The sequence below is a fragment of the Ailuropoda melanoleuca genome, chromosome 8 (genome assembly GCF_002007445.2).
Source record: "Ailuropoda melanoleuca isolate Jingjing chromosome 8, ASM200744v2, whole genome shotgun sequence".
Taxonomy (NCBI): Eukaryota; Metazoa; Chordata; class Mammalia; order Carnivora; family Ursidae; genus Ailuropoda; species Ailuropoda melanoleuca.
In genome coordinates, this window is record NC_048225.1 from 10465309 (window position 1) to 10477381 (window position 12073).

A 12073-nucleotide genomic window follows, 5' to 3' on the forward strand; every position below is an offset into this window, starting at 1 on the left:
TTTAAGGTATGGTAACATATGAGACAGATGGCGTTCCTGCCTCTCATGGAACTGATTCTGATGGGGAGACGGTATAGGCAAGAAAATGTGTAATATAATGTCAGGTAATAATATGTGCTAGTAGGAAAATGAAGCAGGATAAGGGGAAGAGAGTGATAGGGAGAAAAGTGGTATTTTAGATTAAATGGCCAGGCCTCTCTGAGAGGGTGATATCTGAGCAGGGTCCTGATGTGAGGGAGTGAGCCTCTCAGAGGGAACAAGCACTTGCAAAAAGCCCTGAGGCTGGGCTGAACTTGACAGGCTCAGGGAACTGCAAGAGGAGCCTTGTGGCTGGGGGGTGGAGGGGGGGGCAGGCAGGGAGTGAGGCGCAGAGAGTGGTGGCAGATGAGGTCAAAAATCAGGTGGGTCTCTCAACCCTAGTAAGGAATTTAGATTTTATTCTGCATGTGCTGAAAGTCCATTGGAGGGGGATAAAATTTTTGCAAAGCATATCCCTGATAAGAGACTACAGTTAGAAAACATAAAGAACTCTTACAACTCAATAATGAAAATACAAATAACCGAAATAAAAAAATGGGCAAAAGATCTGCATAGACATTTCCCCCAAAATAGACAAATAGTCAATGAGCACATGAAAAGATGCTTGACACCACTGGGCCATCATAAGGGAAATACACATCAAAATGACAATGAAGTCGTTTCTAACGCCCATCAGGATGTGGCTATGATATGGAACACAGGCAGTAAGAAGTGTTGGCGAGGATGTGAAGAAATCAGGGCTGGTGGGAATGTAAAATGGTGCAACCACTTTGGACAGTTCCGCGAAAGGGTAAACGTAGAGTTACCATATGCGGAGCAATTCTACCCCTAGGTGTCTGACGAGGGAAATGAAAACATATGTTCTCATGAAAACTTGCACGTGAATTTTTATAGCACCATTATTCATAATAGCCAAAAGGTAGAGATGACCCAGCGTCCGCCCACTGAGGGATGGATAAACAAAACGTCATTTATGCCCAGGATGGATATTATTTGGCTATAAAATGAGGTGGGGGAGTGATACACTCTGCAACATAGATGAGTCTTAAAAACATCATGCTCAGTGAAAGGAGTCAATCACAAAAGGCTACACGTTGTATGATTCCATTTATAGGAAACTTCCAGAATGGACAAATCTACAGACAGTAAATTAGTAGGTTCCAGAGGCTGGGGAAATTGAAGGGAAATGGGGAATGACTCTTGGGGGGTGATGAAAATGTTCTAAAGTTGATGGTTACACAACTCTGAATATATTAAAAACTGTTGAACTGTATAGTTTAAATGCATGAGTTACATGTTATATGATATATAAATGAGATCTCAGTAATATATGCACACCCCCACCCCCCACCCACATGCGTGTGCACAAACATGTATAGAGAGAAGGAAATAATAGTCCATTGGTGGGTTTTGAATGGGAGAATGACATGACTCGATTTATGTGTTAAACAGCTCACTCTGGCTCCTGTGTTGGGAATTGACCACGGGAAGTGTGTCAGTTAGTAATTGCTGTGTAATGAACCGCTCCACCAGCAGATTAAAGTAACAGAGTGTTATTATCCCTGACAGTCCTGTGGGTTGACTGGGCTCAGTTGGTTGGTTTTCACTTGGGGTCTCTTATGGGATTGCAGTCAGGCTGTGTGGGACTGGACATCGAGGACAGCGTCCTCACTGTCCGTGCTTGCCACGCAGTCTCCCTCTGCAGCAGACTGGCCTGAATTTCTTCCGTGACCACTCAGGGCCCCAAGAGTTCGGAAGCGTAAGCTGCCAGCTCTCTTCTGAGCTAGGCTGGAAACCTATAACATCACTTCTGCCATGTTTTATTGGTCAGAGGAGGCACAGGTCAGCCCCAGACTCAGGGGGTGGAAGGCCAAGGGGTCGTGACAGACACATACAGAGTGGTATATGACGGTCATCTTGGAGACAGGCTGCCAAGCTACCGTAAGGGGCTAGCATGGAAGAGGGAAGACACGTCAGTTGCTGCTGCTGCCGCCATCATTATGTCAGAGGTATTTCCATGTCCTGTGACCTCCCACGATCTGCCTTTCCCAAGTGGAAAATGTGCTCTCACGGGCCTCGGTCTGGGCAGCTGGAGGAGCGCTTTCTAGGTGAGCGAGGCCCTGCCTTGGTTACAGAGAAGGTGACTTGGCCAAGTGGTTTTGCCCAGGTTCTGGAGCTAGTTATCTTGAAAGCCAGGGCATGGCCCAGGTGTCCCCAGGTCCCAGCCAGATTCTTATTGAATCCCTCTCTGAGAATTCCGAGCTGGGGCCTGTGGAGACTGAGCGGTGAGCCGCTTGAGCTGTCCGTGCTGGTTAAATCCGCCGCGGCAGGAAGCAAGCCACCTGCAACCAGGATCTGAGGCGGAGGCTGAGTCCATGACAGGTGAGCAGGAGGGGAGGCTGTTTGCGAACAGACCCTGTGCACTTAGTGAGCACCTTCTGTGTGCCTGGCACCACCCCCCGGAGATACAGCAGTGATCAATGCAGACGTACTTTCTGTTTTTTTTTTCAAACAACTTTATTGAGATAGAATTCACATACCATGCAGTTCACCTGTTAAAAGTACACAATTTGAGGATTTTTCATATATTACAGTATTTTTTAAGCATGCAATTCAGTGGCATTAATGAGATTTCAGCCTATTTTTAGAATCTGTGTTGATTCAGCTTTGAAAGTTGGGAACTGTCTTAGGACCAGTGCTTGTCTAGGATTTATTTATTAAGTCAGTGAGACTTTGAAAGTGGCCAGTGCCGTCCAGAAGAGGCTGTTTGACTAGTGGTTGGAAAGAGCCTGGAGTTTGAGTTAGAAGCCTGAGATGGGGCTCTGACTCCACACTCTGGTAGGATGATGGCCTTGACTTGACACTTGTCCTTTCTACCCTGGAGGTCTCCTCACCTACAAAAGAACTACAGTGCCATCCTTCCTAGGGCAGAGGCGGGCCCAGACCTCACTTTGGCTTTATCTCAGGTTGAGTCAGTGGAGTTCTTGAAACGGGTGAGAAATGGAGAAAATGAATCCAAATTAGGGATGAGAGGTGAAGGTGGATGCTTTAGGAAGCTCTCCCTCCCTGCCTGGGCATGTGCTGTGGGCAAGCTCCCCCAGTGGTCACGGGCACTGGGCCACTCCTAGCGCAGGCTGGGCTGGGCTGGGGCGAAGGACAGACGCACAGCAGCCTTACTCTTCGGCAGTGGCTCTTCCTGACACATGGCAGAGCTTGTTAATAGCACTACTGCCTGCAGAACCCAGGCAGGTCCCCAGACTCCTCTAATAATCAGAGAAAGAATACAACTGGAAATCCATTTGCCATCTCTGTTCTAGGAAGGGGGGCCATGAAGAAGGGAGTGGCCTAATTATAAGGAATGCTTACAGTAATGCTGAAGTTATTGGGCTGAGAAGAGACAGGTGGGGCACCAGGTACTGTTGGAGTCAACAGGAGACCAGGGAGTTCTCCGAAGAGGAAAAGGAGCAGAGACCCCGGGGAAAGGGAAAGTCACGGTCATGCTGCTCTGTATTTCTGACACCTTAGTGGATAAAACACATTTCTCTATTATGCCTATTTAATAGATGAGAAAACGGAGGCCTAGAAGCCACCCACTAGGAAGTGGGGAGCTTGGCCCTTGAACTCCAACTTCAGCGCTCTTCCCACTGCCCCCTACCTGCCTCCAGAGTGACTTACTGTGTCCACAGGTGTGTGGTTGAACGACTGGGGAGAACTTGTTCAGAGATCATTTTGCTCAGGACCCTGTCTGGGCAGGGCTCTTTTGGATCCCTGTGATCCATTTAACTACGAATCCTCAACACCCTAATACCTGCACCCCACTCCTGGGACAAGATCTAACCTGCCCGAAATGAATTGGGTCTGGGAGTTCCATGACCAAAGCCGCCATGTTGGGGACTCACAGCTAACCAGCGGCGTTGCGTCAGATGGGTGATTATGGCGTCTTCTAGGTGTTTTTGAAACCAAAAGCTGAATTTTGTAGAAAGTAGTTCTCATTTCATTTTAGCCAAACGAAAGGCATCTTCATGTTTCACCCTTCTGACCCTGCTTAACCTGGATTTCTGTTGTGGGGTGTGTATGACTTCTCCTACGCCCCCCTCCCCTGAGGTCTTGGTGGGCTCCGGCTGGCGCTCTGGGAGGCCATGCTGGTTGGGCTGGGCCCGGGCTTTGTTGTCATATCTCAGCTTTCTGTTTTGGTACAGCGAGATAAACAGAGATCACTTTACACCTTTTATATTATGACAAATACATATTGCAAAACACTGCTGCTTCCAAACTGTTGGGTTGCAGAGCAGCGAGGAATTAACAGCTACACAGCTCCCCGAGATGCTTGTACTGCATTGACACATCAGATTTCTTTAACTGTTCAGTAAAATAAAGAGTGAGAAAACACGCATACACACGCACGTACACACTTACATACACACCCAGCGTACCACATAGATTCTATATCGGGCATGTCTTAAATTAGTAAGTAATTCTTTAAGTCCAGATGAACTGATAAATACCATTAATGGCTTAATTTATACTCTGGGTTTGAAATTTGACACATGGACACTATCTTGGCTCAGGAAACACAAGTGGTTTTGTGCCAGAGGTTTTAATGACCGATCAGTAATATAAATTGCTGCATCACTGAACAGAAATAGCTTCTCCATGTCATTTGATCTGGAAACTTCTCCGGCCAGGCAGCAGTTAATAAATTTAAAAATAATTACCCTCTTTATTCAAAGTCAAACTAATTAGGAGTGGGTTTTACAAATCATAATGTTGTTCAAGCCACTGTACATCCCCGTTTGGGACCTGAACAGGCCTAGGGGCAACAGACAGGATCGGGTGGCGTTAATTAGAGGGCAGGGGAGCTACCTTGGCTCTGAGCTGCAGGCGAGGGGGTCGAGACGGTCTTGAGCGTTCCCTGTGTGGGAAGGAAGAGATCTCGGTGAGGGGCCTTGCGGGGAACTTTCAGCCTTTTCATTCATATATAGGGACATCAGAGCAGCTCCTGCTTGTGCCCAGAACATGGGGAAGACAGGGCCAGTGCGGGTCTGCATGGGTCAGGACAGAGAGACTGCAAGAGCCCAAGGGGTAGGAAGGGTGGCTGAGTGCATGTCTGCTTGGGGAGGACAGACCTGCCCAAAGACAGGATGGGAAGGAGGCTCTCTAGAGGGCTTTACCCACTGGGCAAGTTTGGGCCCTGCGAGGGTGGCTCAGGTTTGCCTTACAGGCTTCAGGGAAGGTGCCCCTTCAGGGTCTGAAGTCAGAGTGTGAAGTTTGGGGTGTTCTGTGCATAGTGCCCCCCAGAACATGGGGTCTGGTATAGACTGTATAGATTCCAATCCTAGTTTTATGATCTGGGGCATGTTGCTTAACTTCTATAAGCTTCGGTTTCCTCCTTCATAACATGAGGGCATTGATGGTGTCTATTGTATAAGGGGTATTGTGAGGATTTAATCTGATAATCTGTGTAAAGCACTCAGCCTAGGCCTTACATAGGTATTTCAGCCTCCAGCAGCACCAGGAGCATGGCTGGCCACATTTTAGAGGAGTTCTCATCGGTTGGTGCCCTCGAAGGCTCAAGAATCTTGAGTCTCCAACTGGTATCTTGGCCCATGTCTGCTGCCATCGGGGGCCTGGGAATTCTGGGTCCCTGCTTTCATCAAGTAAGACTTTGTGTCTGTTATCCCACCTGAGGCCCTCCTAGTGTCCTGGTGAGGAAAAGAGGCAGACACACGTGGCTAAAGCCATTGCCAGGTTTAGGAATTCTGGCGCTAGGAAGCGTAAGGGTCATCTTGGAGGCCCAGGACACTAGGTTGAACTAGACCCTCTAGACTTGTCCTGAAGACATTCAGCTGTCCCCTCCAGCCCCCCACCTGCCCCACCAGGTTAGTGACTTGACTTAGACTATGCAGCTGCTTGGTCCCATCATTTCTTCATTCACTTATTTCCTAAGTTTTAAAGCGCCTACTATGTGCAAGGGCTTTGGGGACCCAGCATGTCATGCTGAACAAAATCTGGTCCCTGCTTTCCTGAAGATGACAGTGTTGTGAACTCAATGAACCAAGGGGGTCTACTTGCCTCGAGTACAGATAATACAATAGCTGTACTCTATTGGACACTTTGGAGTTCTAATTTTATTCAAGTCTTGGCTACAGCCCTAACACAGACCATTTTTCCTCCCTATTCTTTGCTGGAGAAAACTTCAATCCAGAAAGATTGAGGAAGGCCAGTCTGGGGGACAGCTAGCTTGGATGCCTGGCCTTCTGCACCCCAGAGCCCATGTTTTAATGCTGTCTTCCCTCCCCAGTGGGGACTGGACCTTGAAGCTTATGTGCAGAGCAAGGGTCAACTCTGCCTGTTGAACAGCCTGTGAAATCAGGGGTTAGAAGCCTGTATTGGAAAAGGGGGTCAGTCGAGAACAAACAAGCCAAACTAGAATTAGAACCCATGAGTCCTTACTTCCATTCCAAGCTTCCCTCGACTCTGACTACAAAATAAGGGCTTTCTTTTCCTGGCCTAGAAAAAGTTGCTTCGTTTCCACATTCCTGTGTCCCAGAAGAAGCCACTCAGGCAGATGCAAATGGTGACGTGCTGGTCCCCCTCCTCTTGGGGTTGGCTGCCAGGGGGTCGGTCCTGTGGTCCAGAAGCAGCTAACACACTGGTAGCCAAGGGCAGCCGTGCTGTGGGATCCGCTATCCAGAGAAAGCGGAGAGCAGGCGCTGGAGAGAGTCCTGCCCCGGAGTGCTCTCCTTTTCAGTGTGAAGGAGGTTAGGAGGCATCTTGCTGGAGCTCTGGAAGAAGGAAGCAGTGAGGACACATGCACGTGCATGCAGAGGAGACACGCACGCACGTGCATGCACACACTCTGCAGCAGGTGACTGTCCCCTCCCTCCTGAAGGAGCACAGCTTCACCCCCACCTTGGTGTTGGAAGCTGCCTGCTTCCACTGGCCCCTGTCTCATCCCTGATAGGTTAATGATGCTTGGGGAAAGCTGCAGGGACAGTCTCTGGCTCTGAACTGGAGAACAGAAAATGAAGTCCTTATTTGGAGGACATTCTGTGGGGGGTGAGCATGGAAGGAGGGGCAAGGAGGTGCAGGCGGGGGAGCAGCCACATTCCGTCCCTCAGGATGGCTGCCCGCCTTGCCCCTCTCCTACCCCAGATCTGGCACAGGGGCAGTGCTGGGCACCGAGAAGCCTCGTCAGGGGTGTTGGCCCCTGTCCCAGGGCAGTAGGAAAACCAGCAACTGCTCCGGCCCCTCCTCCTGGGGGCAGCTGCCAGGTGCCGGCCTGGAGGCCCGGATAATGACAAACAGCTTAATCTACCTAAAACTTTACGGGGACAAAAAAGGCAGAGCAAGCCTCAAACCCCTGCCCAAGCTAGAGGGCACAGGGGAGGACAGGTCGTCGGAGGACCACATGGATTCCATGCAAGCTGGCATGACCTCCCCATTGAAAACACAATAGCATTTGACTTTTATAAATATCAGGGGTGATTTGTATAGCATTTCACGCAGCGTGCCAAGGAATTGAACATGAGAAAGCCCGAGCTCGGGAACGGCCAGGGAACGTCATGGGCACTTCGGGAGGGAGAGTCATATGCTGCTGTTCATACAGTCAGTGCATCAGCATAGACTTACTCTTGACCTCATTTCATGCTGTTACTATAAAGGCATGTTTGATGCCTAATATAGAGTTTTATTTTCCAAGCACAGGGCTCTCGGCTTTGTTGGAGCTGCTCACTGTGGAGTAGGGAAGGACAACTCAGCTGTCACCTGCTGGCCCAGACAAGCCATCCTTTACCCTAGTGGCTCTTGGGCCCCTCTGGGCACCTTCTGGAGGGGCTCCCAGTGCTTTTTTTAAAAATTAAGAAACTTTATTTTTTAGAGCAATTTCAGGTTTACAGCAAAATCGAGTGGAAAGTACAGAGTTCCCATGACACTCCCTGCCCCTGCACACGCACGGCCTCCCCCACTGTCACGTCCCCCGCCAGAGTGAGACCTTTGTTGTTAGCCCTGATCCTGCACTGACAACACCGAAAGCACCCAGAGTCTTCAGTCTGCATTATGGTTTGCTCTGGGTGCCGTGTGTCCTGTGGGTTTGGACAAATATGTGATGAGCTGTGCCTACCAGAGCTGCCTCCCAAATCTCCATGCTCTGCCTGGTGGTCACTGTGATGCCTTTTGTGTGATTATTGCTGCGTTGAATGGCGCTTTGTGGGGACTGGTGGTGCTTGGGTGTCTTTAGGGTTGGAGAAGGAAAGTTCACCCAAGGTCGATCTGGGTTGGAAAAGGTTGAAGCTCATTCGCTCAGTAGACGCCTTGAGTAATCTGCTTTGTGCCAGACATTTATGCTGGGCCCTGGGACAGGGATACAGCAGTGAGTGGGACTCACAGGGTCCCTGCGTTCCCCAGCCTCCCCTCGTCACGGGGATGCTAGTGGCCATCGTTGTGTCGGGGGTAGCGTGGTGTATGGAAGCGATACTGAGTTACGAGAGGAGAACAGAGTTCTTGGCTGGGTTCTGTCACAGGCTTGCTTTGTGACATGGAACCAATTACTTTGTTTCTCTTCCTCTCTCAAATATTGGGCGTGTGAATTGGGCAAGAAAAATGGCGGTTCTGGGGGTTCTGTGGTTCCAAGCACAGCCTAAGATTCTGATCTCGTATTGATAGTCTGCATTTTTCTCAACCTTAATTTTCATGTTTGTAAACTATGATGAAATAATATGTGGTTATTGTAAGGAGCGCCTGTAAGGGGCTCCGCGCAGTGCCTGGGATGGACAGCATGCCTTCAGGGGTGGCTTCTCGTGATTGGCTATTTTTAGATGACTACGGGTTCTATCCCTCACCAGAAGACACGTATGTCTTTCACTTTATTTAGAAGCTTATTCAATAAAATTTCAGTGAATGCTGGGTCTGAAGAAGGGATTAAAGAGGAAGCTCTTTCGCCTCTTAAAAATTATCCCAGGGCGCCTGGGCGGCTCAGCCATTGGGTGTCTGCCTTCGGCCCAGGGCGTGATCCCGGGGTCCTGGGATCGAACCCCACATCCGCTGGGAGCCTGCTTCTTCCTCTCCCACTCCCCCTGCTTGTATTCCCTCTCTCGCTGGCTGTCTCTCTCTCTGTCAAATAAATAAATAAAATCTTTAAAAAAAAATTATTCCAGAAATGTGAGGGGAACAAGAGGACTTGGTGTTTGAGGGCTGTGGCTCAGAGCTGGGGCCTCGCCCAGCACCGCCGTTTGTCATTGGTGACATAACCTGGCGGGCCACCCCCCAGCGGCCCATACAGGCAGGGGTTTAAATAGTACGTACTGTTCAGTAGGAGGGCAGAGATTTGAGTCAGGGGGCCCCAGTGATGAGTGTGATGGGCTTCTGGGACCCCCATCGTCCTGCTGCTCAGAGCTGCTCCTTCTCTCTGATGTTGTCCTCAAACAAGGCACGACGGTCAGCCTCAGCCCTCTACTCAGACCCTGGGCCCCTCCCCTCTCTGCCTTCCCGTTCTTCACCCCACGTGTTTCTCCTTTATCCCTCTGACTCGCTTACAGCTCCCACCCTTTCCCCTCTGCTCTCCCGTCTCCCTCAAGACACCACCGCTGCCCGATGACAGAAAGGAGTTAATAAAAACCAACGTGTAACTGAAACTTGAAAAGCCATAAATCGCCTTGTTTTTTCTAGGATGTTGGTAGCATTTTGATTTAATAGTTGGACAAACACAAGGGCCTATTTTATTCAGAGTTTACAGGCCTCAAGGCTGTTATTCCTCCAAATTTAATAGCATTGAAATTGCAGGGTTTGCTATAATTTGCCTATCGCTTTCTGCTCCACCATTGATGTTTATTGTCAGCGGGATGGGATCTCAATCCGACTCACTTAGATAACATGTCTGTTAAACATTTAGATAATTGTACCATCATTAACTTGTCACATTATTTTAGAGATTCAAAACAGAAGCAGGGTAAGTAGAGGGTAGTGAAGGTAGGGGAGGAGGAGGAAGGGAAAAGCTCCCCTGAGTTCAGTGACCGGGAGAGGAGGGTTGACTTCACACCCCTGACATTTCAGCAGAGGTTCTAAGTTAAATAGGCCTGTCCCACAGGGCCCTGTGGAACGTTGCTCCCTGCCGTGGCGGGGGGCCGCTCTCCCGGGCTGGCCAGCCCCTGGGACGGTGCAGCAGAGGCTCAGAAACCCACAGCGGTCATTTCGGCCCCGGCTTTGGCCTTCATGCACCAAAGGTCAATTTTTTAGCCTCCCTTAGGGTTGCTGATTACAACATTATATGTAATTACAAAGCAATGAGAACAACCTAAATGTCCAAAGGTAAGGAATCTGTTAATTACAGTACCTGACGTGGAAAGATGTCCATGACGTTTTGTGCGATAGAAGCTGGTCGGAGAAAACAGGTCGTAGAGTGTGGTACCATTTGCTACAAAACACAGAAGCCGTCCTGGAAGATTCTAGAGGGCTTTCTAACTATTAACCATGAGTATCTTTAGAGAACGGGATTACAGAGCAAAGAAGGTTTTACTTTCTGTTTTATCTATTTCTGAATAATAATACTTATTTATAGGCATATATCATTTAAAAAATTTAAAAACAAAGGCCACATTGTAAGAAAAACAGCACCTTTAAGGAGGGCTTTTTTTTTCTTTTTCTTTTTAGAGAGGGAGAGAGAGAGAGAGAGAGAGAAGTGGGGAAGGGCAGAGGGAGAGGGAGAGACAGAGTCCCAGGCAGACTCCCTATTGAGCACAGAGCCTGACTTGGAGCTCGATCCCAGGACCCTGAGATCGTGACCGGAGCTGAAACCAAGTGTCAGATGCTTAACCAACAGAGCCACCCCAGTGCCCCAAGAAGGAGGACTTCCTAAAAGAAAAGGCTACACGTTTAAGTAATTGGGTTTTAAGAGAGATCCAGGACCTAAGTGTCTCAGCTACACAGACAAGAGCCTCAGTGTCCCACGTTAAGTCACAACTGCGGTCCCTGTTCACCAAAGGAAGCACGTAGCGAGCGAGATTTCCATTATACCTAAGTAAGGACTGAAGTCACACCCAGAAGGGTGACTGAGGCCAGGGACAAATGGGAGGTTCTGGGAGCCGTGAGATGTCAACGGTAGGGGGGCATGAGCTTGGCATCGACAACAACCCCCCAGAAATTTGGCAGTGCATGCCCCCAGTCCCTCAGGGGGGACGGTGGTTCTGTCTGTCCGGCTGGCTTTGGAGCCCATGGGATATCCTGCATCCCCGGGGCCTGCTCTGTGACTTGGGCAGGAGAACTCATTATTGCCTCTCCCAGTTTGTGCATGCCCAGGACACGATGGAAAAGGGGAAAATGTGCAAGTCAGAAAACAAGGGTTAATGTTTTCCTGATCGTACTGTAAATAATGCAGGTATTTGGGGGGGGAGGGACAAACAATGTAAATATTTTATAGACTGTAGGCTAAATAATATATATATTTAGAAAAGCAGCTTAAATATTTCATATGCTGCAGCACAGATTTCTGCCGAGGGCAGGGGTGAAGTGGGCTGGGGAGGCCAGTAGGGAAGGAGGGGACCACGGCGCCCGTGGTGGAGACACCGAGGACTTAGAGTCAGAGCGTGCATGTAAGGATGGGCAGCCACGGGGACGGGCAGCTGGCAGATCCTGGGAACCCAAGTAGCTGGAAACCTCAGGTTTTTTGAAACCATCCTTTAAATATCCTGTACTCTCTGTCTTTTCTTTTCTTTCTCTTCTCTTTTCTCTTTTAATGTGGGAGGGAGACAAATGACAACCTCATAACATGAGTTTATTTCAAAAAGCAACTTCCAACCCAAGAGAATTGAAAACATATCCACACAAAGACTCAGACATGGGGGTTCCCAGCAGCACGATTCACAGTAGCCAAAAACTAGAGGTGACCCAGGCCCGTCCCGCCACTGACGAGCAGACAGTGCTGTGGGGTATTACTCGGCCGTAAAAAGGAGCGGCGTGCTGAGCTCATGCTTTCACATGCACGCGTGTGGACACCAGCGTGAGAGAAACAGGCACCAAGGCTGTGTGCTGTGGGATTCCG

The 12073-nt window shown here is 49.3% G+C and overlaps 1 protein-coding gene across 1 annotated transcript in view; it reads left to right on the forward strand.

The window, feature by feature from the left end:
- The window catches only part of ZBTB16 (zinc finger and BTB domain containing 16), a 176538-nt gene that overhangs the window by 122400 nt on the left and 42065 nt on the right, over window positions 1-12073 (forward strand). The window lies entirely within an intron of this gene.